Source organism: Pipistrellus hanaki (genome assembly GCF_964339955.1).
Source record: "Pipistrellus hanaki genome assembly, chromosome: 9".
In the NCBI taxonomy this organism is placed as follows: Eukaryota; Metazoa; Chordata; class Mammalia; order Chiroptera; family Vespertilionidae; genus Pipistrellus; species Pipistrellus hanaki.
Genome location: NC_140511.1, coordinates 58,561,480 through 58,585,998, shown reverse-complemented (window position 1 = coordinate 58,585,998; position 24,519 = coordinate 58,561,480). Strand labels below are relative to the sequence as shown.

Genomic DNA, 24,519 nt, shown 5'->3' with positions numbered 1-24,519 from the left:
TCGTCACATCTGTCTTAATGGCATTTCCATCTGCTCATGCAGTGTGCACCCGTACTTGGCTGATTATTCAAGAACAAGGGAGAAAGTCCTCTAATACCATTCTCCTTACAGTGAAAATCAAGACTTTACTTTCTAATAATTGATAGAGTGCTAGAGAGACAAAAGAAAAAAAAAAAATGAAAATTCACAGGCTGGCCTCCTTTTATGTTTGGAGAAAATAAACACCACCAAGATATTATTCACATGTACATTCTTAGGGCCTTGGCTTGATTTGAATGGAATAAAATGGTTAAGAAATAATAAATCCGCTGAAACCGGTTTGGCTCAGTGGATAGAGCATAGCCTTGCAGACTGAAAGGTCCCAGGCTCGATTCCGGTCAAGAGCATGTACCTTGGTTGTGGACACATCTCCAGTAGGGGGTGTGCAGGAGCAGCTGATTGATGATTCTCTCTCATTGATGTTTCTAACTCACTGTCCCTCTCTCTTCCTCTCTCTAAAAAATCAATAACATATATTTTAAAAAATCCATATGTGTTTCTACTGTTTCTGTATGCTTAAATTACTCTCCATTTTGATGAGTATAAAATGTGAAATTAAAATGTGGGAAGAGAGGACTGTTGAAGAATTAATAGGTAATTTCCATTTTAAATATGCTTTTTGTTCCCCAAAATACTTTAATCTCAAATGGTTTAAAGATGCACTACTGAACTACAACAGCCAGGGCAGGAAACAGTGTTTAGATTAGGGAAGATAGCTGAGACTGCAGCAAACAGAGCAAAGAAATACTGGTACAGAGTGAAATCATTCCAGATGGGCATAAGTACCCATAATTAGTAGCATACATTGTGCAAAAACGCATTAGAGGGAACAGAGCGCCTTCAGAATGCCACTGAATTAGACCAGCGCTGGTGTACTAGTATAAGTTGAATTTTAAGTAATTGTAAGTAAATGACTGAGAAAAGTCTGCCAATGATAGTTTCTACTCTGATAAAAAGAAATAGCCCAGTGCAGAATGATGTGGGGAAAGCCAGTGTCTAGACACATAAAAGGGAATCAGAACAACCTGAACATTTATTATAACAAGGAGAAAGAAGGTGGAGGAAGGGAAAGTGGGAACCCATGATAAAAAGAACCAGGGAGAGGAGAAGGAGCTGGCAGGCAGATGAGAACTAGAGAAGACCTGAATCAAATGTAGCTATGGAAAGTCCAGGGTTTCCCTCTCTTCCTTAGTAAGGGAAGATAAGGAATGAAAAGAAAATTGAATAAGAAACCATGTATCATTATAGTTTGGGGAAATTACTTCCCAATGTAACTCCATTAAAGTTCACCCCAAAAATATGGTTCAGTCATTCTCAAAGAAATGCCTGTATTGACTTCAGAAGTTCTGAATTAAAGAATTTCTCCAGATGTTAGAAAATAATTGTGAATGTGGGTTGGAAGTAATAATGGTTTTGTAAAGTAGTAATATTCATACCATCACAAACTACTCTAATTAAATAAATTAGAAAAGCATTGCCCTTTGCTAAAGGACATCTCAAAACCTGATTTAAAGACAGTCTGAGTCTTTAGGGGCAGACTGGAGGTCTGGGAACTTCTGGTACAAGTCAGGCTCTCTACAAAGCCTTTCTGAGAATTAAAACCAAGAATGAAGTATCCAGAGGGGATAAATTCAGGTTAACAGCACACTTTACAGAATGGGTGATCTCTGAAATCAAATATATTTAATATCTGTTTGATAGAAGCTGATTGGTAAGAGAGATGACAACATTTCAAGAGACTAATTATAGCCAATAAAAAGAAACATTATTTCAGTGATTCAAGGTCATTAATTGACTATTGCCATGGAGAAAATTGTGGATGACAACTTCAGTAGTAATGAACACAATTCAAATTCACAAGAGATAACAGCTTTTAGTATATCAAATTTGTTTGAAAAAATTAAGGAGAATATGAAGTACATGATAAGAGAGGAGGAGTAAAAGTAGAATGAAAGGTTATTTTTAAACACTGTTAAAGGGATGATAAGTTTGTATAACCCTTTTGAGAAATAACTTGACAATATATGTAACCATTTTAAGGATATCATTACATAATAACTCAGTATTGCCATTTCTTAAGAATGAACCTTAAAATAGTATTGGGTGGGGAAAAGTATCGATACCAAGCAAAAAGTTGTTCACCATCCAATCCTATATAATAAAAGCTTAATATACTAAGTGGGCTATCAACCAATCAAAGTGCAATATGCTAATGATATGCTAAAGTCACTCAACTGTTCTCCATGATGTGCACTGACCACCAGGGGCAGATGCTCTGCCCTGTAGGTTAGCTTGCTGCTGGGGTCTGGACAATTGGGACTCAACAAGATGGGCCAAACACACCCTGGAGCCATCCCACAGTCCCTCCCTGGCTGGCCAACCTCCCACATACTTCCCTGGCCCCCAATCGTGCACAGGTGGGTTCCCTTGGCCTGGTCTCCACCCTTTTGCAATCCAGAACCCCTCGGGGGATTTTTGAGAGCCAGTGTCAGCCCAATCCTGCAGGCCAGGCCATGGGACCCCACTGGTGCATGAATTAATGCACTGGACCACTAGTATTTTATAACAATTCATGCACTGGAGGGAGGAGGTTTCCTCAGCCTAGCCTGCCCCCTCTCACAGTATGGGAGCCCTCAGGGGATGTCCTACTGATGGCTTAGGTCTGCTCCCCATAGGGAAGGGCCTATGCTACAGTCTGGCCTCCCTCAGCAGGAGGTGACCAGGCTGATCAGGGGAAGGTGCCACTCTCATCAACCTGCTGCTGCTGCCACTGCCAGTTGCCACAGCCGCCAAAGTGTTTTCATCAACACAGACTCCAGTCCTTTCACCATGAAAAAATGACAACTTTCTTTTAGCATTTTCAAGATGTCTTTCATAGGATATAACATTTCTTTCTTTCTTTTCCTTTTTTTTTTTTTTAATCCTCACATGAGGATATTTTCCCATTGATTTTTAGAGAGCATGGAAGAGAGAGGGAAAGACAGAGAGAAACATGATTGTGAGAGGGACAGTTCGATTGGTTGCCTCCTGCATGAGCCCTCACCTGGGCCCCAGCCAGGGAGGAGCCTGCAACCTAGGTACATGCCCTTGATCAGAATTGAACCCAGACCCTGGTGTTGGCAGGCTGAGGCTGTATCCACTGAGCCAAACCAGCTATGGCAGGATATGACATTTCTTAGCCCCATCCAGCAGTGGACCTTGGTTTTTTTCCCTCCAGGAGTGAGGTGGAAAAACCCTAGATCACTTTCTTGGGTTCTTATTGTCCAAGTTACCAAGAACACTGCAAGTGGTGAGCTTAGCCAAAGAGCGATCAGAAAAGGTGTTTCCTCTGCAGCTCACATGCAGAGGCCCACCTGTGTGTGTCCACTGGGGTGTGGGTTGTGCTCTGAGCCACATGGTGGCCACTGGGAGCAGGTCCCCAACCCCATGTATGTCCACTGGAGGCCTGCTCCCAGCTGTGCCATGGAGGCTTGGAGCAGGCGCCTCTGTGTGTGTCTGCTGGATGCCTACTGAAGGCCTGCTCCCAGCTGCACCACTGCGGCTCAGAGTAGGTGCCCTGTGTGTTGTGTCTCGGCTCTGGCCCATCTCCAGCCTTAGCCTCTCTGCCCATCTGCACGTGCAGCCTCTTTCCTTAAGGAATCATGGCTAATTTGCATAATATCTCTTTTTATATATAGATAAGACATGGAAGCAACATACATATTTTCCAGAAAATATGTTTTACTAAATAAAGATAATCATCCCATGGCCAATTTATCTTCTCACTATAGTAAATGGTAATCTGGGACACCAATCAAGAACAACAGCTATTGAATTTCCTGCCAGTAATGATCAGGACAAGAATTCCAATCAAGTTAATCTTTTTTTTTTTTTAATAAAAGATATTAACCAAGAGCAATTTCCTTCAGACTTTTATATAACTGATAGTCTGTCACAGATTAAAATAGACCAAATTTATTGGGTAATTCCTGAGTGAACAGCATCAGAAACACAGGATTCCTAAAAGCAGGGACTAGCACCTTTATAGAGGACAGGTGTTTTGATAGAAAGTAACAGAAACAGATGCTTTTTAGGAGCCCCGGGGAACCCAGGAGGCTGTGCAGAGAAACGCTAGCTAAGATTACACTGCAGCTATTGTTAACGTGTCCTCCAAAATATCCCCTCAGCCTTCAAAGTCCTGGCAGAAAAATGTATGATCAGAATGCTTAGGCAATATGATTGTGCAAGAGAATAAATAGAAGGTCTGGCCTCCCTCCTCTCCTGTAAACAGAAGGCAGCAGAAGGAGGCAGCAAGACCACACCCAAAGGAAATTTCTCCAGATGGGAGAAGAAGATGCTAATAGGGAAAGAGGATAGTTTGGGTGGTGGCATCATAGTGAGGGAAGGAGGAGGGGGGAAAGCAGGGAACCACATGGTGGCAGAGTGCCAGCGTCCTGTGTCTGTTCATTCTGCACCTGGCCTGGCTCCTGTTGCTTCTTCTTCCAACCCCACCAGGGACGCAGGCTAGGATGAGGAACTAGGGGTGAGTGGCAGCAGACGTGTCCCCTTTCCCAGGGGAGCTGAGGGCTGGCTCCCTCCTCAGGGCCAGCTGCCAACCTCCTGCATCCAGTCTCTCCCCACCCCTCAAACCAGCAAGCCCCAATCAGCCCGCAGTTCCACCCCCTGTCCAACAGGCCCCAATTGGCCTGGCCCTAATTGACCCTGATCATCGGCCAGGCCTAGGGACCCCACCCATGCACTAATTCCTGCATTGGGCCCCTAGTTTGTTAATAATCCTGAAAATCTCTGTAAAGAAAATTTCTCTAAAGAGATGATGTGTCTGGAATACCAAGATGGATGTGCCTCAATCTGCCTTTAATCTTACCCAATTCTAGGAACATTTACTGAGTTTCTGTTATATATCAGCCTTTCTGATTGGAACTGAGATATGAAGATGAATTGGCTTCAACAGACAATACATTGAGAAATATGGATGCAGACTGAACAAGCTGTACTACTGACACAGTAAATGCCAGTTATTGATATTAGGTAGGTTTTATGTAACCCAGAGGAGTTAAAGTTGGCATTTTTGGGAAGCTTGGAACACTTCTCAGCACAATTAATATTTACATTTTACTCTGTAATTTGCAGCACTAGTTCTCTCTCTCTCTCTCTCTCTCTCTCTCTCTCTCTCTCTCTCTCTCTCTCTCTCACACACACACACACACACACACACACACACATACACACACACACACACACACACACACGTACACAGAGGCCTGGATCTTTAACTCATGCTAGTATTGAAGCTGCACCTAAACATGGATTAGAGAGGGAAATTCAGAAAGGTTTACAAACTCCACAAGAGTAGCTCAGGAATTAAGTAGTTATCTGAAGTGTGACTTTTAATTAGGAAGCAGAATGTGAGGTGGGAGAATACTTAGATACAATAGTAGAAGGAAAGAATAGCCTTTAGTAATGAAATACAGCCTTTTCCACTGGAGAAGGGAAGGTAATACAGGGAGAGAATAGGGGTGGGGCTATACTTAAATCAGTCAAGGTTAAAACAGACAGAGTGGGAATGTTTTCTTAAAATAACCAGGGAAGAAACTTCAGTTTTCACATAGCAAAACAATGAAATAAATACTTATCTGTTTAAAAGACACTAATTTATTTGTTCCAATCCAACATTAACACCATTTTGTTCTCTGCAATCCTCTCTCTCTCTCTCTCTCTCTCTCTCTCTCTCTCTCTCTCTCTCTCTCTCTCTCTCTCTCTCTCTCTCTCTCTCCTTATGTCAATATATGTGAGATAGAGTATTTTTAATTCTATATGTGCCTAATTTATCTATCTGGCTGTGAAACTCCCAAAGAAAGACTAAATCATAGGGTGAATAAAGTCTTCCATTTGGGGGATAGATTCCCAAAGATGGTTTGAGAGAGGTTCCCAATATGCCTGACAAAGATAAAAATCTTCTGGCCACATCAATGATATCTGCTATGCGAACAAATTATTGGATGACTTCTTTTTTTCCATTCTCCTGATCACATCTAGCAGAAAGCTTCAGTAGTCATAATATTTTACACTCCCTAGTCATAATATTTTACACATGCTAGAGGCTTTTGACAAAAATAGTGTGAATCTGCTTGAGTTCAAGGTAGTGAGAGTTGGAGACAGAGAGGTTCAAAGAGGGCTAGGAACAGCAGCAGGGGACAAGTGGGACTAAAGCTCACCATGCCTTTTGTGATGTTTGCAATTCACCCTACAATTGCTATACTAGGGTCCAAAGCAGATGTTCATCAAGACAGCATTGTAGCATTCAACTCTAGATTATTTTATTTTGTTTAAAGTATGATGATGGTCCTTACTAGAACACATTTATTTATGAGATGGCTGGACAAAGGTTTAATGAGAACTATGGGCATCCTAGCCATGGGTCAGAACAGGAAGATTTAGATTCTGCATATATAAATATCTGCATTTCTTAAAATGTGGTACTGTCTCTGAATGGATAACTTAAGGTTCTTGTTTACAGGAATATTACAGTAGGTTCCTACATCAGAACTTATTGTATTTGTTATAACTTTGGAAAATATAGAACCAAATTTACATTTTCAAAAGGACACACAGCAGAGATTCATTTTACCATACTTTGACAACTCCTGATAATTGATAAGCAAAGGGTAGGATGTTGGCTTTCCTCCGTCTGTGTATATGTGTGGAAGAAACTTCTGTGGTAAGAAAACATCTGATTTTGTTCATTGGTTCATGTTGTTCATTATATTCCACAAATGATTGAGATCATGTGATAGATATATTTCTTTCACTGGCTTATTGGGCTTAGCATAATCAAAAACAGATCCAGAGACATAGAAACATCAAACCTAAGAGGGAAGTAGGGGAGGGTGGGAGTAAGGGGAAGAGATCAACCAAAGGACACGCATGCATGCATATAAGCCTAACCAATGGATGTAGACACCAGGGGGGTGAGTGCATGAGTAGGAGTGGAAGAGGGAAAAATAAAGAGCATTTCAAGTCAGAGGCAACTTCAGAGAAATACACAGGTGTTTGCAAAAGGGCTTTACATTTATTAGCATTGTTTCACATTCATAACAATTTTTAAAAGTTCTGTACCATAAAACACAGAATGAAAAATAAACACATTTTTCACCTGGAAAAGGACAATGCCAGGATTCAACCAAGAGAATTGCTTAGTTAGACCAGGTATGACCCTTTTTTTGCTGTACAGCTTCACTTGCAAAATGTGCAGGGACAGGTATCGAAGAGAATAGAGATAAATGAGTTGTTATAATTAAGCTGTCTGACCTTAATTTTCTTTTCAAAACTGTCATGTTTTTCATATTAATATTATGCCAAAATTGTAGGGAAGAATTCACTCAATTATGTTCTGAATAATTGTATAAGATTAAGAAAGTCTGTTCTAATAAGTTGTGGTAAAACTTTTAAAATCAAATAGGCCTTTTTTTTTCTTTTTGCTTTGGAAAAACTTTTGACAACTCAAATTCTTTAATGGTTAGGTCAATTCACTGTATTTTTTTGAATCAGTTCTCTTAATTGTATGTATCTACATATTTGTGTGTTAAAATATATTTTCATAGAGTTTTTTTTTCCAGAGCATTCTCTTATTTTATACTTTTTAAATTATTTTCTCCTTTTAATTTATAGTCATCTTCTGACCAATAGCTTTGGAATCTATATCACTATTTTTTAAATGCCATTGTTTTTGCACTGTGGGTTTTTAAAATGTCATTGTTTATTTATCTTTTCACTAATTTCTTCCTTTTGTCTATTATTCCTATGCTGAGGTTTTATTTATTTTCCTGGCTAACTTTTTAAGGTGGATGTTTGGTTCATTAATATTTTAGCTTATCTTCTTGATATAAGATTTTAAATGCACCTTTCCCATGTAATATTATTATAGCTCTATTATACCAATATTAATGTTATATTTTTACTGTAGTTCAGTTTAAATATTTAAACATTTCATTATTGTTTCTTTTCTGCCCAATGAGTTATTTAGAAGTGTCTATTTATAAGCCAAAATAATACATTTTTGTTATTAATTAGTGCCTTAAAGGTCAGAAATAATGGTTGGCAGGTAACCAATTTTATTTTATAGTTACAAAGAGTGTGTATTCTCTAATTTTGGGTTGAAGAGGTAAACATTTGCTTAGTGAATTAACATTGTTGATTGCATTTGTAAAATAACACACATCTTTATTAACTTCTTTCTCTAATTAACCTATTGGATACCTAGATTCCTGTGTTGTATGTATCTAAAATTCTGATGACATTCTGCTTTATAATGTACAAAGCTATTTTATTAGATTCACATGTTTAGAATTATGGCATTATCCCAGGAATTGAATATATCCATGTTAAATAAAGAGGTTCTCTGTTAATAATGATTTTTGTCTTAAATATAATTTTGTCTAAAATTAATTCATTAAATATAACTTTATTCTAATTAGCGTTTTTCTGGTATAGCTATATTTTTTCTATCTTTTCACTTTCAATATTTTGAGCACTTATAGCACATATTTGCATTTTTAATATAATTGACAATATTCTAGATGTTTTAAATGTATGTTTTATTCTATATGGTGATTATGTATTTAGGTTTATTTATACTATGCTAATATTTACTTTATACACTGCAAAGTATCGAATATCAGGGAAGTATCAGGGAAGACATTAATGCTATCATCATTGACATTGTATTTTAGTAACTCAGAGACACAATAGAAGCAGAACGTTTTCCTTAGTTGTCCATTTACTCATTCTCAACCTGCATTTTCATTGCGGTTTCCCTTGTAACTATCCCAGCTTTTATTCGAAGGCTTAAGTTTAGCAGCTGGACCCCAGGTCTAAAACATCTATGTGCCAGTTAATCTCATACATGGCTTTGCCCCTAATATAATACTTGACTTTAAGTTTATTTAACAACCAGAGGCCCAGTGAATACAATTCATGCATGGAGGGGGGTTCCTTAGTCCAACGTGAACACTCTCCAATCTGGGACCCTTGGGGGTTGTCAGACATCCATCTTGCAATCTAACCACTTGCCTGCCTGCCTGCCTAATCACCTCAAACTCCTCTGCCTGCCTCCCTGATCGCCCCTAACCCCTATACCTGCTAGCCTGATCACCTCTAACTTGCCCCTCTGCTGGCCTGATCACCCATAACTGCCTCTGCCTGCCTGCCTGATTGCCCCTAACTGCCCTCCCCTGCCAACCTGATTGCCTCTAAGTGCCTCTGCCTCAGCTCCCACCACCATGGCTTTGTCTGGAAGGAAGTTGGACACCTGGAAGACAGCTGGTAGACCCAGTCTAATTATTAGTTCAATTATAAGGATTTTACATGTTCAAGGATTTTATAACAGATGGTACCCTGGGTGGCACATTAAAATTGTTTAAGCACTCTTTTAAAATCATTGAAATGATGTTTCTTTGTATCTCTTCTTTTAAAATAAAGAGTTGCATATTTAAAAAAAAATAAAAAGTCTATGAATCTAAGGCTTTTAGCCTTTGTTTCTTAAAAAGATTGCTATGCAATCTTCAATTAAACACAATCAGAGAAAAAAATCACATCCTTTCCCACACACACACTTGAGGTAGTGCTACATGAAATTAAGAAATATTTGTCATCCTGATAAATTACTGGCATTATTAAAGAGGAGCAGTGAACCACTTTTCTTCTCTGTCTGTGACAAGATATGACAAGGGTCTTTGAGTCAATAATTGATTCAGAGATTTATGGAATGGGTTATGTCCAGGGGTGTTCTAATTATATTACTTGCTAGGCTGTGTCATCAGTATCAAGGGTGAGAGTTAAGCCTTATCCCATTTATATTCTAACTCACTAACCATCACTTGAATCCCATCTCTGGATGGTGAAAGATTAGACAAGAACAAACCGAGACAGCTATAATTTGACTGTCACACAAAGGTGCCTCTGGAGTGCACAATATCTTCAATTCTTTGTTGGTTTCATGGGAATTTATATTCTTTGAAAGAAATTGTGTTTTACCCATAAGATGCCTACGAATAGATAAGTCATCAGGCTGTCTTCAGGAACACTTGCAATTATCATTTAGGAGTGACAAAGAACTCCATAAAAATGAAAGCTTAAAGATTTTTCTCCTCATCAATACTGAGTTGTACTATAATACTAAATTCATCAGCAAATGCAATATGGGATAGCAATGATTCAAAATTTGACTTGATTACTTTTAATACCATTTTTCATAATATCCATTCTCTACAGCCTGGGAGCATGTTTAGTTCCTCTAAAAATAGATGGTTTCTTAACAAAAATGATTTAAAAAAAATTAATCCATTCACATAGGCCTTAATCCAGAAGCACACCATCAATTAAACCTGATTAGTGATCAAAGCCAGGTTTGCATGAAAGGAGATTTTTTTTTCTTCAGGAAATGCACAAGTGGTGTTCCTGTGGGATAATTTCTAGACCAGTTAGAAGAAACCTTTTAATAAACTATTTGGAATAGTATGTACACACAAAAAAAATGAATGACAATTACAGGTGAACTTAGATATGATAATTTTAAAAAATCTGCAACTTGATCTCATATATAAATGTGGAATGATAATTATAACATGGCTGTTATTAGAGTAAAATGAGATATTGAATCTAAAGCATTTAGAACAATGCCTGGAACATAAATTCTAACATGTATTAGCAGCAGTGGAGGTAAGGGATGTGAAAGGACAATGGTTCTTAATTCGGGTTCCAAGTATGCGCTTGATGAAAACTTGGAAATTCCAAAAATGGTGTGTAAACCTTTTTGAACATACACATTTCTTTCAAGGAGCAGGTCTAGTTCCTTCCTCTGGAAGAGGTTAGTTACCACTCACAGGCATGGTAAGATCAAGCACAAATACTCTGATAACAAGAAAGCACCATATGAAGTTGGAGAGCAGTGGAGAGATTTACCATATATTGAGCACATACAGTATAATGGAAATTCCAAGTATATTATTTCACACTACAAGTCATTTAGCTTTAAAACAACCTACCAGTTATATCCATTTTACAGATAAAGACATTAAGATAATGATAATTAAAACAATTAAGCACACATAGAGTTCAAAATTTTATTTCTCTGACCTCAAGGACTGAATCCATGCACTGTGAAATAAACCACTGTGTGTTTCCAGGTACACGGATTTTTTTATTTGAGATATTATTTTCCTACAAGTCATTTTTAAAAGGTAGAGCATCTGCCATCCTGATACATTTTATCCACAGGCCTGATCATTATCTCGTAGCATCCTACTTTTGTCCTCATTCCGCATGTCTTGGGTTCATAATAGCTTCCTTTCAAGAGCTTCTCAGCTCTCAGACAATACATAAATAACAATTTGAAGGTGCATTTTCTATCCTTTCTGTTTAGATGCCTCAGCCAACACCCCATTCATTATGTATACCACCTCTTGTCCAAATAAACCTAAAAGCTTCCTGTCTTGTGTTTTCAGACACAATTCTCTTCATATAACTTAGTAAGTCTATTAACTAGGATTTTGTATGTTTGTGCCTGTAAGGAGAGCACAAAAATGATACCTATGGCACATAAGTACAAGATGTTTTTCTACTCTATGTTATAAATGAGAGGGTACAGGAGAGAAGGGCAGGTCACACATAAAAACTATTGATACATGGAATGAACATTGAAGAACTTAAATTGAAGAACTACCCACCTTTCTTATTCAGTTCAAAGCATTCAACAGCTGGTATTTATGTTATTGTTAATGTTGTTGTTGTTGTTATCATTTTATATTGAAAAAACTCTGAAGATAATAAAATTGTAAGTAGCATTAAAGAAAAGCTTATTTTTCTTTACATTTGAGAGTTACTTGCCAACATAATAACTGCAGATATATAGTGTACATTTTCTACTAACAAAAATATCCTCAAATAACCTTAATACAGCATCAATTTTTTAAAAAGTAGCATTGATACACCTAATATTAGATTCCATTCAGCTTTTTGCAACTGTCTCAATAACATCCTTTACTATAAAACCTTCAGTCCAGAAGTACATTTTGCATTGGGTTGTCAGATTTAGTCTCCAATCATTCTAAGCTTTTTTTTTTTTTTTTTTTTTTTTTTTTTTTTTTTTTTTTTTTTTTTTTTTTTTTTTGTGTGTGTGTGTGTGTGTGTGTGTGTGTGTGTGTGGCTTTCATGACCTCCAAATTTTTGGAGATTACAAACCAGTTTACTTTGTATCATGCCCCTTATCTTGGGCTAGTCTGACATCCCCTTTTGAGAAGATGAAAGCTATGAAACTTTGGGAGAAATATCAAATAGTTAATGCTGTGTTTTTCTCTCTGAATCTTATCAAATGTCCCTTGAATTTGATTTGCTCTTTTCCTGGTGGCATTAGTTTTAATTTAGATGGGATCTGTCAGGCTTCTCTACTATAAAATTACTCATTTTCCCTTGGTAATTAATATGTGTTTGGAGCATCTTAATCCTCAAATTTCCCATCTCTTTCTTTTTTCCCCTTAGTATAATAAATATAGCATTTTTCTGATTATATAAATAATTCAAGCTTATTGTAGAAAATCCAAACAATTTTAGAAATAAAGAAGAAGAGCCCTGACCGGTTTGGCTCAGTAGATAGAGAGTCTGCCTGCAGACTGAAGGGTCCCAGGTTTGATTTTGATCAAGGGTATGTATCTTGGTTGCTGGCACATCCTCAGTAGGGTGTGTGTAGGAGATAGCTGATTGATGTTTCTCTCTCATTGATGTTTCTAACTCTCTATCCCTCTCCCTTCCTCTTTGTAAAAAATCAATAAAATATATTTTTAAATAAGTAGAACAAAAAATAACTTGAAATTCTGCTATTATGTAGCCACCATGACCATGTTTGTGAGCATCCTTTTGCTGCTTCAATGACTTAAGCAGTCCCTCCCTCCCTTTCACCCAGCCACCTACCCACTCTCTATTCTTTTCTTCTTTTCATACCAATATAGGTTCATGTTTTCTTATTATTTTAATAACTTAATCATTGCTCTCATTATTTATTTTGTTGCTTGGTTTGTCCCAGATTTGGCCAGTTGATCTGTTCATACTGGTTTCTCTGTCCTTTTTTATGCTCCAGTCATTAATTGGACAATTTCTTATTTTCTGATATGAGATTTTCTAGGTTATCTTGTAGTTCTTAGCACTGGAATTCACTATTTCTCCAAGGAGTCTTCATTCTTTATAATGGGAAATAGTATTTAGAAACAGATCTGGGTTCTAGGTGAGCTCATAGCTATTGGGATATTGCTGATCCTAGGCCCTTTGGTGGAAGAGCTAGGGGCTAGGAGCTAGACATACTTAAATGCATTATATATGATATACAAGCATACACATTTTATCCATATACATTTATACATGGTCATACTCCACTAATAATCTAACTGTATGTATTTTTCTCCTTTTTCATCATTATAACTTCCTCCTAGCACAGTAATAAATATGCTTTCATTTAACTTGCGTATTCAATTATTTGGGCAATGCCCATGCATATAAGCAATTTCCTGTTATTGTCCTTGCCTTTCTACAAGGAAACTCCCAACTCAAGTAAGTTCCAGGTTACGACACACATCACTCAGATGCTTAGTTGAATGCATCAATCCAATAAGGAATACAAGTAATGTAGAAAGATACATATTTCTACCAGAGGGATGATATTTATAAGAAGTACCTGCAGAGCAGGGGATCAATAACTAGGATATCAATAGTTGTTGTTGTTGTTTTCCCAATTACTAACTTAGACTTGTAATATGTGTTTTCCATTCTAAATCTCTCTGAATGTGGACTTTTTATGTTCAATGCAGTGGTAAACATAGTGCAATTTTTATGAAGATAATTTAAAAAATACTGTAAGTTGCCTGAAATAGGCTCTAAGCTGCTTGTGGCCTGGAACATTGAACAAAAAATCAATCATTCCAGAATATTTATATATTTTGATCCAAATGCTCTACCACTGTGGGATATTAAAAGCAAATGTGATGTGTAAGAAAAGCAGAAGTAAAATAATCATTATTTAGATCTGGCCTTGAGATAAAGCATGATCACCTTTGCCTTCTTCATAATAAGTCATTAGGACATCGTCCTATTTTTATCTCTCCTTCATTTCTTTTCAGTTTCTCTTTCTCACTTTCTGTCTGTCTCACTCTCTCTCCTGGAATAAAATGTATAATTAGCAGATCTACAGAACACTTCAATATTGTTCAGATTGGTCAGGTCTCATGTATGGATCTTTGCAAAAATTTCTTATTAAGTGTGGGCATTCATTTTTATTCTCTGATTGTAGCTCACATTGATATACACACAGTGTGTGTCTTTTGTATGACTTTGGACAGCGTAGAGATAACATAATCTGCTAACTTACTGACAGTCAATTTGGTTTTCCTCTTCCTATAAGAAGTCCCTGAATCTCTACGGGGCATAACTACTACCCCACATTCAATATCTATAACACTGTAATTATAGAGTGTCAGTCTTGACAGTTTAGAAGCACAAGGCAAGATGAGATAAGGCAGATAAAGACTTGGCATTACTCTCTAAGCCAACTGTTACTGTGATTTTTTTTAGGCACTTTAATCATAATGGAGCTATAAACTTTTTATAACAAATAATGAAAGTAGAATCAACTCCAACATATTAAAAAATCTTCCATAATAGTGATCACATTCAAGAGGGAGAATGATTGGGGGCCAGCCTGTGGGACTATGTGGAATAACTAGATAAGGAAACATTATAAACTTGAAAATTTATGAGCCTGGAAACAAAACTCACCCAAATAAAATGTATATATTTTTTCTCAAATATTTTCTTTCATTCTTTGATAAAATAAGACACTTTACTCTTCCTGTAGATCCCACTTAGGCTTTATTGACATTATTTTGATGCCTGGCATTTCACTACTATGCACAGTGCCAAGTCTAGTGTCTATTAAATGGTGAATTGAGACACTGAAGAGCAAAGGAAGAAAAATTAAGTATAAAGTGACCGGGCTTTTAATTTTCAGAGAGTTCATGGAGTTATCACGATGATCTTAAGAAAAGTATACTACAATAGTACAAGTTGCCTTTTATGGGGTGAGGATGTGCTTGTAATATAAACTTCACTCATATCTTGATTTATTTAATAAAAATGTTTAATAGAAACATTTCATTATACATTTTTTTAAAAAGTGAGAATCCACAATAGAAAAAAAAAACACACACATAATAATGACATCTGAGACTATGAACTCTGTGTGTTTGTGTATCTTCCAAGCATCAAATTTAACATCTTCCACTAGACAAAACTGATATGAAATATAGAGGCTATATTTTCATTAACAAACAGATAATAATAATCAGCCCAACTTTCATTTTGGTATGAATATGTAAAACAGTGTTATTTATTTTGTTAATATTATAATTAATAATATTAAAATTGATTATAAGATAAATAATAATATTGTTAAATATGAGTCCCATGCATGAACACAAAATGAATTTTTGAAAGAATATAACTCATCTATTGAAATATCATAAAAATCTATTTTCTAAAATTTATAAGAAACATCTAATTATATAAAAATATAATTAGAAGTTTTGAAGGGGAAACTACAGGAGTTTGCAATTTATTCAATTTTCATTATAAGACTTAGATTTGGATGTAAACTCTACCACCATCTAAATGAATCCACATAATGAAACACTATCAGTGTAATTTTGTGACTTATTTCTTAGTGCACTATCACATGAGCTCACTCATCTAGGGGGAATGATGAACAACATAGACTGACGAACAAGAACAGCATCAATCAGACTGTCGGACTTCAGAGGGAAGGTAGGGGTGGGTGGGTTAAGGGAGAGAGCTCAACCAAAGGACTTTTGTGCATGCATATGAGCCTAACCAGTGGTCACGGACAACAGGAGCGTAGGGGCATGCCTGGGGAGGGGTTTGGGTTGGGAATGGGGGGGATGAGGACAAATATGTGATACCTTAATCAATAAAGTAATTAAAAAAAAAAGAGCAGCAACAATAACTCAGGCTTACTGGGTTGAGTTCCAGAGCCTTTTTTTCAAATATTACATGTCTTCTTTAGGAAAAGTACTTCCAAGTCTTGTCAATCACAGTAAACATGCATTTGCTTAGTTCCAAGATTTAAGAGAAATCACCAATTCTTTACCATATATAAACACATCCCCACTGTACCTTCAGGACTATAGATTCTTTCTCCAGAATGGTCATTTATCTCCACCTTCACTTTTGCTAGCATAGCCTAAGTAACTGTCCTCTTTTGGAATATTGTAGAAACCACCAAGTTGGACCTATGGCTTATGTCACTGCCCCACTGTACACTACTCTTCACAAATGGGCATACTCATTTTGTTAATGCATATCTGGTTATACTAACCACCTGCTTAAAATATTCTAATATTTCATATTATACTTAATACAAGTCAAAACGTATTTTTTATAACCTCTGAAGCCCTATATGATGCAAATCTTTCCCACCTCTCTGAACTTATATCCTTCCAATTTTTCTTTTGTCCACTACTCTCCAGTTCCAAAGGTATTTGTGAAACTCACCAAGGCTGTTGCAATCTCGCAGTGCCTTTGAACTTGCTTTCAATTCTTTCTGAAACACTCATGTCCATCCAAATAGTCATGTGGCTGCTTCCTCATTATTTAACATTCATCTAAAATGTTGTCACATCTTAGAGAAACTTACTTTGACATCTATCCCCACTGATTATCCTGTATCATAAAACTTGGCTATATTAACTTTAGAGCATTTATCTTGTCCTAAAATTCTTGTTCCAACAAAAACCCTGAGAACAAGGATATTGGTAGTTATTCACTGAGTTTCCAACTCTAGAAGAGTTCAAGATTTGTAATAAAAACATATAAAATATTCGATGAATAAATAATTGTGACCATATCTATACAACTAATAAAGTATATTTAATTCCTAAAGAAAGTAATGATTTTGTAATATAAATTTTAAAGCTATCACACAGGTAAATAATAATCAAAAATCATTAAATATCAAAAATCATTAAAGCTACTGAAAACCTCATTCATCTAAATATAGGGATTTATTTTTTTTTAAATCATGCTTCCAGATTTATTTCACAACGTGAATAAGAAGCAATATAAAAAATGCATTGCCTCGAGATCATGCGGCTCGGAGCCCTTCCATCACAGATTCCAGCTATCCTTTTAAAAAGTCTTCAGTAACTCTTTTCAATAAGCAGACTGGCACGATTGAAAGTGCCGGCATTTAGGGAATTTCCTGGGCAGCAGCGAACTGCGGAGAAGTGGTCATTTATCCTCATTAGAGTTGCAGACTGCCATCCTCAGGGAGAAGGGCATTCTCTCTTGGGGAATCCAAGCATGCATATGCTGCTTCTAAGTCACAGACTCCTGAAAGCTAGTCCAGGGCAAATACCACTCAGTTCCACCGGAACCATTTGGGAAGCTTTTCGCAAAGAGTGCTAGGCTCAGCTCTGGATATTCTGATCTTCATTAGGTCAGAGGTGAAACCCAGAAAGCCATCTGCATTTCATCAGAGCTCCTCTGGCAACTCCGAAACAGAAATGAAGTTTAGGAACAATGAGAAAGACTTAAAGTGAAAGTATATTTTTATTATGAAATGTTACATTCTCATGTTAATACTTCAAAAAAATCTAGAAAAACGTAAGAAACTAAATATCACTCAAAAAGTCTTACCCAGAGGTAATTAATGCAAAGATTTTGGAGAAATTTTACCCCAACAACTTGACATGCAAATATATATGTCAGTTTTCTTAGATAAACATGAACAATATCAACAAGGACAAAAAAAAAAGCACTGCCATAGATTTGAATCAATCAATAGGTAATAATGGGTCAGGGAGGTGGACCTGCTGAGACTCTTGAAAAAAAAGAGTCCTTCATTGAACAAAGTCATTAGTGAAGAGAAGACAACACTGCAGTATCAGACGCTTTCTGGAACACATGATTCTAAGAGAATGAGAAGCAACACACAGAATTGGATATGTGAGATACTCTAGCACAGTGGTCAACAAACTCATTAATCAATAGCCAGATATCAACAGTACAACGATTGAAATTTCTTTTGAGAGACAAATTTTTTAAAATTAAACTTCTTCTAATGCCACTTCAAAATAGACTCACCCAGGCTGTGGTATTTTGTGGAAGAGCAACACTCAAGGGGCCAAAAAGCTGCATGTGGTTTGCGAGCCGCAGTTTGTCGACCACAGCTCTAGCAAAAAGTCTGCTCCATTCCACACAGTGAGGCACTCTGGAAAATGCTTTTGTGCTTAATCTTTATACCAACCCTACAAAGGGCAGGCCTATCCCAATTATTCAAAGAAAAGAAAAACACACTGAGAGATATTAAGAAAATGTCAATGGTTACACAGTTAGGCTAGGTAGGATATGAACAGAAGTTAGTGTGACTCCAGAATTTGTATTCTATTTCATTATTAATATCAAGCCACAAAAATCCAATTATCTTTATTTATATTGCTGGCATATAATTTATTTTAATAAGTGCCATGCAATGAAACATATTTGGAAGGCCTGGTCTACTTCTGTGCACCTCACCTGTACTTCCCATCATTTTCTTAACTAGTACATTTAAGGAACCTAAAAATGGTCTTTTAATAGAGGCCAGTAGTAGATGGAAGACAGCTAGCAGCTAGGTTCAACTAAAAAAAAAGAAAAAAGTCATGTTTACTATTTTTAAAATACAATATATTGATGTTTTAAAGAGAGAGGGATAGTTAGGGATCTGATATTTACCAATTAATATAATTTCCACACATGATTTCAAAGGTTTCTCCACTTTGTCTCACTAAGCAGAAAGCTCTTTGAGGAAACAACTGTTATTTTTCTTGTGTATATCAAATACTCAACAAATGTCAAATGAGTGAATTAGTTTCATTCTCAGCTGCCTTGACTCCTTCACACAGACTCCATGTCCAGTCAGTAAATTGTAGGACTAATTTTAACACTGCCAATCACAAAAAGTAAGGAATTGACACTCTCATTTTCTCTATGTAATGTCTTTGCTCATATTTAATTATGTTTCAGAGGAAACAAGGAGACTTTTGGGGGAAAACATTGCTGTAGAAACATCTAAATGTTAAAAAGAACTTCACAATTTAACTTTTTTATGTATTTCATTGCATATTAAAAAGAAAGCATTCCCTTTTAAGTTACTCTGAGAGAACAACGATCACAAACACATTTATGACAAATGTGTTTGAGAAAAGTCTAGCTCCAGGAAGGTGATATGAATTTGATTAACAGATAGAATCACACTATACACCATGAATGTTTTAAGGTCTGTAAAATATAAAACGTGAAAAGTAATTCAAATGGTGAATTAATAAAGTACTATAAATAAAAATTTAAAAAATAATAACTAGAAAAATTTCAAACTTAGGCATTATTATAAACTAGAGGCCCAGTGCACAAATTTTGTGCACTGGGGCGGGGGGCGGGGGAGGAGGGGTGTTAGCCCAGCCTGCACTCTCTCCAATCTGGGACCTCTTAAAGATTAGGCCTATACCTGCAGTCATCCCTCTCACAGTCCAGGACCGCCGGCTCCTAATTGCTCACCTGCCTGCCTTCCTAATCGCCCCTAACTGTCCTCCCTGCCAACCTGATCACCCCTAACCACCTTTGCCTGCCGGCCTAGTCTCTCCCAACTACCACCCCACTGGCTTGGTCACCCCTTTCTGCCCCCATCTGCCAGACTGGTTGGCCCTCACTGCCTTCCCTGCCAGCCTGGTCACCCCCAACTGCCCTCCCCCTGCTGGCCTGTTAGTTCCCAGCTTTCCCCCTCTGCCAGCCTGGTTGCCCTTCACTGTCCCCCTTGTTGGCCTGATCACCCCATGCAGCCTGCTGTTTGGTCGATACTGTGTGGGTGCTGTGACAAATTTGCATATTACCCTTTCATTAGTATAGATATATATTCCCATGTGGATTTCTGGACATATATGCAAATAGAAATGTCTAAGTCACTAAACCTTCCATAAATTTCAGGCATTTAGTGTTTAGATATTTGGTATCAGAAATAGTTACTCACAAGAAAATTAAATCCACCCTGGCCTGTGTGACTCAGCTCAGTAATTGGTGTCATCCTGTGCACTGAGGGTTGCTGTTGCAATTCCTGGTGAGGGCACATGTTTGGGTTGTGTGCTTGATCCAGGTAGGGAGTGTACAGAAGGCAGCCAATGGATGTCTCGTTCTCACATTGATGGTTTTCTCCCTCTCTCCCTTCCTCTCTCTCTAAAAATTAATAAAAATATTTTAACTTCAATTCTATTATTTTCCCACTTATTTCTTCAAGAGCTTCCCATAAGTGTGATATATATATATATATATATATATATATATATATAATTTATACACACATATATATTAAATCTATCTATAGATAATATATCTAGAAAAATGCATATATCAATATATATTTAAATCTATCTATAGATAATATATAAAATATATCTAGAAAAATGCATATATATATTTAAATCTATCTATAGATAACATATAAAATGTATCTAGGAAAATGCATATATATATATATATATATATATATATATATATATATATATATATATATGTATAATAAAAGGCAATATGTAAATGGACCAAACAGCAAAATGACCAGTTACTATGACATGCACTGATGCACTGACCACCAGGAGGCAGTCACTCAATGCAGGAGCTTCCCCCTGGGAGTGAGTGCGCTCCCACAGTGGGAGTGCCAGCCTGAGCCAGGATGTAGAATGCAGCGGTGATGGTGGGAGCCTCTCCTGCCTCCATGGCAGTGATAAAGATGTCCATGGAACTAAGCCACCAGTCAGACATCCCCCCAGGGCTCCCAGACTGCAAAAGTGCACAGGCTGGGCTGAGGGACCCCACCCTCCACTGCAAGAATTGCATGTATCAGGCCTCTAGTGTATATATATATATATATATATATATATATATATATATATATATGGAGGGTCTTTCAAAAACTGGTTCCCATTTCTTTTCTGGTATCATTTCTTGGAACCCTACACCAGATTTTCTCTCTTCCTGTTTATAGTCTTCCAAACATGGACATTATTTAAGCATTAACAATAAAATATATGAATGAGTATTTAAGAGTATATGACAATACATTGTAGGCATTAAGCTAAATATGAGTCAAGGAAGGTTTCTTTGTGAAAGTCATGTTTATGTTGAAAGATAAAGATAAACAGAAATAAAGTCCATTGCCTAACACAGAGCATGATATATAGGCAGTTCACAGTAGGTATTTGTTGAGTGAACAAATAATGGACAAAGTAAAAGTTTTCTTGAATTGTTTATAGATTTCTATAAATTTCTGGAATGTTTAAAGGTTCAGGTTTATCTTTTAAAAATAAGAATATATTTTAACACAAATAATCTTAGAGTAGAATCCGGTAATGACTTTGTCCCCACCTGTGCTCTATCTCCCACCTCTAGACCCTGGTTGTTAGAGCCATAATAATACGTGATCTGTTGAGTTCTAAGCACTATGTTAATTTCTAAAAGACAATTTGTCATCTATAGTATAGAAACAAAATGCGCCCAGAATTTTTAACTTTTCTAATGTATTAATCATTCTCATAAAGGCAAAGAAAATTGCTCTATTTGAATTTTCCAAAAGAATGCAATCACTTTTATTGTCTTCCTTCTTGGCACAAAGAACCTGATCATCATCCACCTGCAAGATACATCATCCATCTTGTCATCTGTCCACAAAGATTGTTTGAAAATTTCTCCACTGACAACTAACTCTATTTAGCCAATCTGCATAGAGGAATGGAGGTAAAGTTGTTTAAAAAAAAACAAAGTTGTTGTCACTCAATAAGCTTGGGGAATATTCTAGGCTAATATATTAATTTGAGCATAATGTGGCCCAGGCCTGACATTTCCCTAAAGCAATTATTCAGTAAGTACTTGTAATCTGCCAGTAGGGACAAAAAACACACTAATAAATCTTATTATCTACACATTTGCAAAAATGAGTTGGAAGATAAGTACATAAGACATGAACATATTACACAGTGTTTGACAGACCCTATTTGGAGCAGTAAAAATAAGTAGTACAAAAACTGATGCAATTGATAATTCCATTTTCTGAACAATGATTTTCTAAAACCGCATTTCACTCTGCATTGAACAAAGCTGCCATGTCTTATCTTGCCTGAAGACAGAAATATGCACCCTGTGCTGCAGATTTGAAAAATATTAGTCCTGTTAATGTAGTACCATTTGCTTATTTTTTTCTTATGTTGCCCTTGCCTGAGGTGATATATCAGAAAAAAATATTGCTATGAGAAATATCCAAGATCTTAACATGTGTGTTTTCATCTAGGATTTTTATTATCTTGAGTCCAAAATTGAAGTCTTTAATTCATTTTAAGTTTATATTTATGTATGGGGTAAGAAAGTGCAGTAGTTTTATTTTTTGCATGTATATGTTCAATATTCCCAACACCATTTATTGAAAATACTATTTTTATCCCATTGTATGTTTTTGCCTCCTTTGTCAAATATTAATTGACCATAAAGACACAGGTTTATTTCTGGGCTCGCTATTTTATTCCATTGATTTTTATATCGGTTTTTATACCAGTACCATAAAACCATCGACAAAATGAAAAGACAACCCAATGAGTGGGAGAATATATTTGCTGATTTGTCTGATGTGTTGGATATCCAAAATTTATAAAGAACTCATAAAACTTAACACCAAAAATGCAAACAATCCAATTAAGAAATGGGCAAAGAACCTGAATAGACATTTCACCAAAGAGGACATACAGATGGCCAATAGACATATGCAAAAATGCACAATGTCCTCAATCATAATAGAATGCAAATTAAAATCATAGTGAGATATCACCTCAGACCTGTTGAAATGTCTATCACCAATAAATTGACAAACAACAAGGGTTGGGGAAGAAGTGGAGAAAAGGGAACCCTCTTGCATTGTTAGAAATGCAGATGGTGCAGCCACTGTGGAAAGCAGTATGGAGTTACCTCAAAAAATAAAAAAATGGAACTGCCTTATAACCCTGAAATTCCACTTTTGGGAATATATACAAAGAAACCCAAAACACAAATTCAAAAGAATGTATGGCCCTAGCTGGTATGGCTCAGTGGATAGAGCATCAGTCAGCAGATTGAAGGGTCCCAGGAACAATTCCAATCAAGGGAACATGCTATGGTTGCAGAGCTCAGTCCCTAGTAGGGGGTGTGCAGGGGGCAGCTGATCAATGATTCTCTCTCATCATTGATGTTTCTATTTCTCTCTCCTTTTCCCCTCCTCTCTGAAATATATATATATATATATATATATATATATATATATATATATATATATATGAATATATTCACCTCTCTGTCCATTGCAATGTTATTTGCAATAGTCAAATCTGGAAGCAGCCCAAGTGCCCATAAGTAGATGAGTGGATAAAAAGGCTGTGGTACATTTGCATAATGGAATACTACTCAGCCATAAAAAGAGGAAATTTGACTTCTTGCAATAGTCTTCATAGACCTGGAAAGCGTTACTCTAAGTGAAATAAGCCAGTCAGAGAAACACAAGTACCATATGATTTCACTTTCATGAACAAAATAAACTAACAAACAAAATAGAAGCAGACTCATAGATACAGAGAACAGACTGACAGCTGTTAAAGGGAAAGGAAGTTTGGAACTGGGTGAAAAAGGTAAAGGGATTAAGCAGTAAAAAAAAACCTAATTGACACAAACAAAACTGTGGTAATTAAAAGAGAGAAAGGAGATGGGGGAGATAAAGGAGGGTAAAGGAGATAAATGGTGATGGAAGGAGATTTGACTTGGGGTGATGAACACAAACACAATACACAGATGCTGTATGATAGAGTTGTATACCTGAAATCTATTTAATGTTATTAACTAATATCATCTCAATAAATTAAATAAAAATATTAAAATTTTTAAAAAAGAAAAATATCAGCCTTTTATTTCTTAGCTTTTTTTTTTTCAGCAAGGAAAATTCCAACTCCTAGGCAATTTTGAATTAACTTTGTTTAGTAAAATCTTGTCTTCCCAATCTTTGTAGCTTAATTGGAAAGTATGTGAGCCTTGAGGACAGAAAGGTCTTTTGAAATTTGAATTTCAGATTTCAAATCTGTGCTCCTTAGCTCTATAACTTTTATTAGATAAATTACCCCATTTTTAAATTAGGCAAAGTTTATGCCTTTATATGATACCCCTGGTTATCTAGCTATACTATCATAGTAAGTGGCAGAGTTAGAATCTGAAATCCAATTTTTAAAGATAAGCCTATCTTAGTTTTTATATTTTGTTGCATCTCTATAAGAAGTTCATTATCATTAATGATAACCATTTATTGCTCAAAAATGTGTAAAATTGAAA

At 36.4% G+C, this 24,519-nt stretch overlaps 1 protein-coding gene and 1 long non-coding RNA gene across 4 annotated transcripts in view; one reads left to right on the top strand and one right to left on the bottom strand.

The window, feature by feature from the left end:
* Positions 1 to 24,519, bottom strand: part of LUZP2 (leucine zipper protein 2) — a 286,277-nt gene that overhangs the window by 79,583 nt on the left and 182,175 nt on the right. The gene's annotated exons all lie outside the window — the stretch shown is intronic.
* LOC311627274 overlaps positions 1 to 24,519 on the top strand; it is a 356,010-nt gene that overhangs the window by 156,756 nt on the left and 174,735 nt on the right. For both annotated transcript variants that reach the window (XR_014795876.1, XR_014795877.1), the window contains exon 2: positions 12,148 to 12,219. This is a non-coding gene — a long non-coding RNA (uncharacterized lncRNA). The remainder of the gene's footprint in view (positions 1 to 12,147; positions 12,220 to 24,519) is intronic.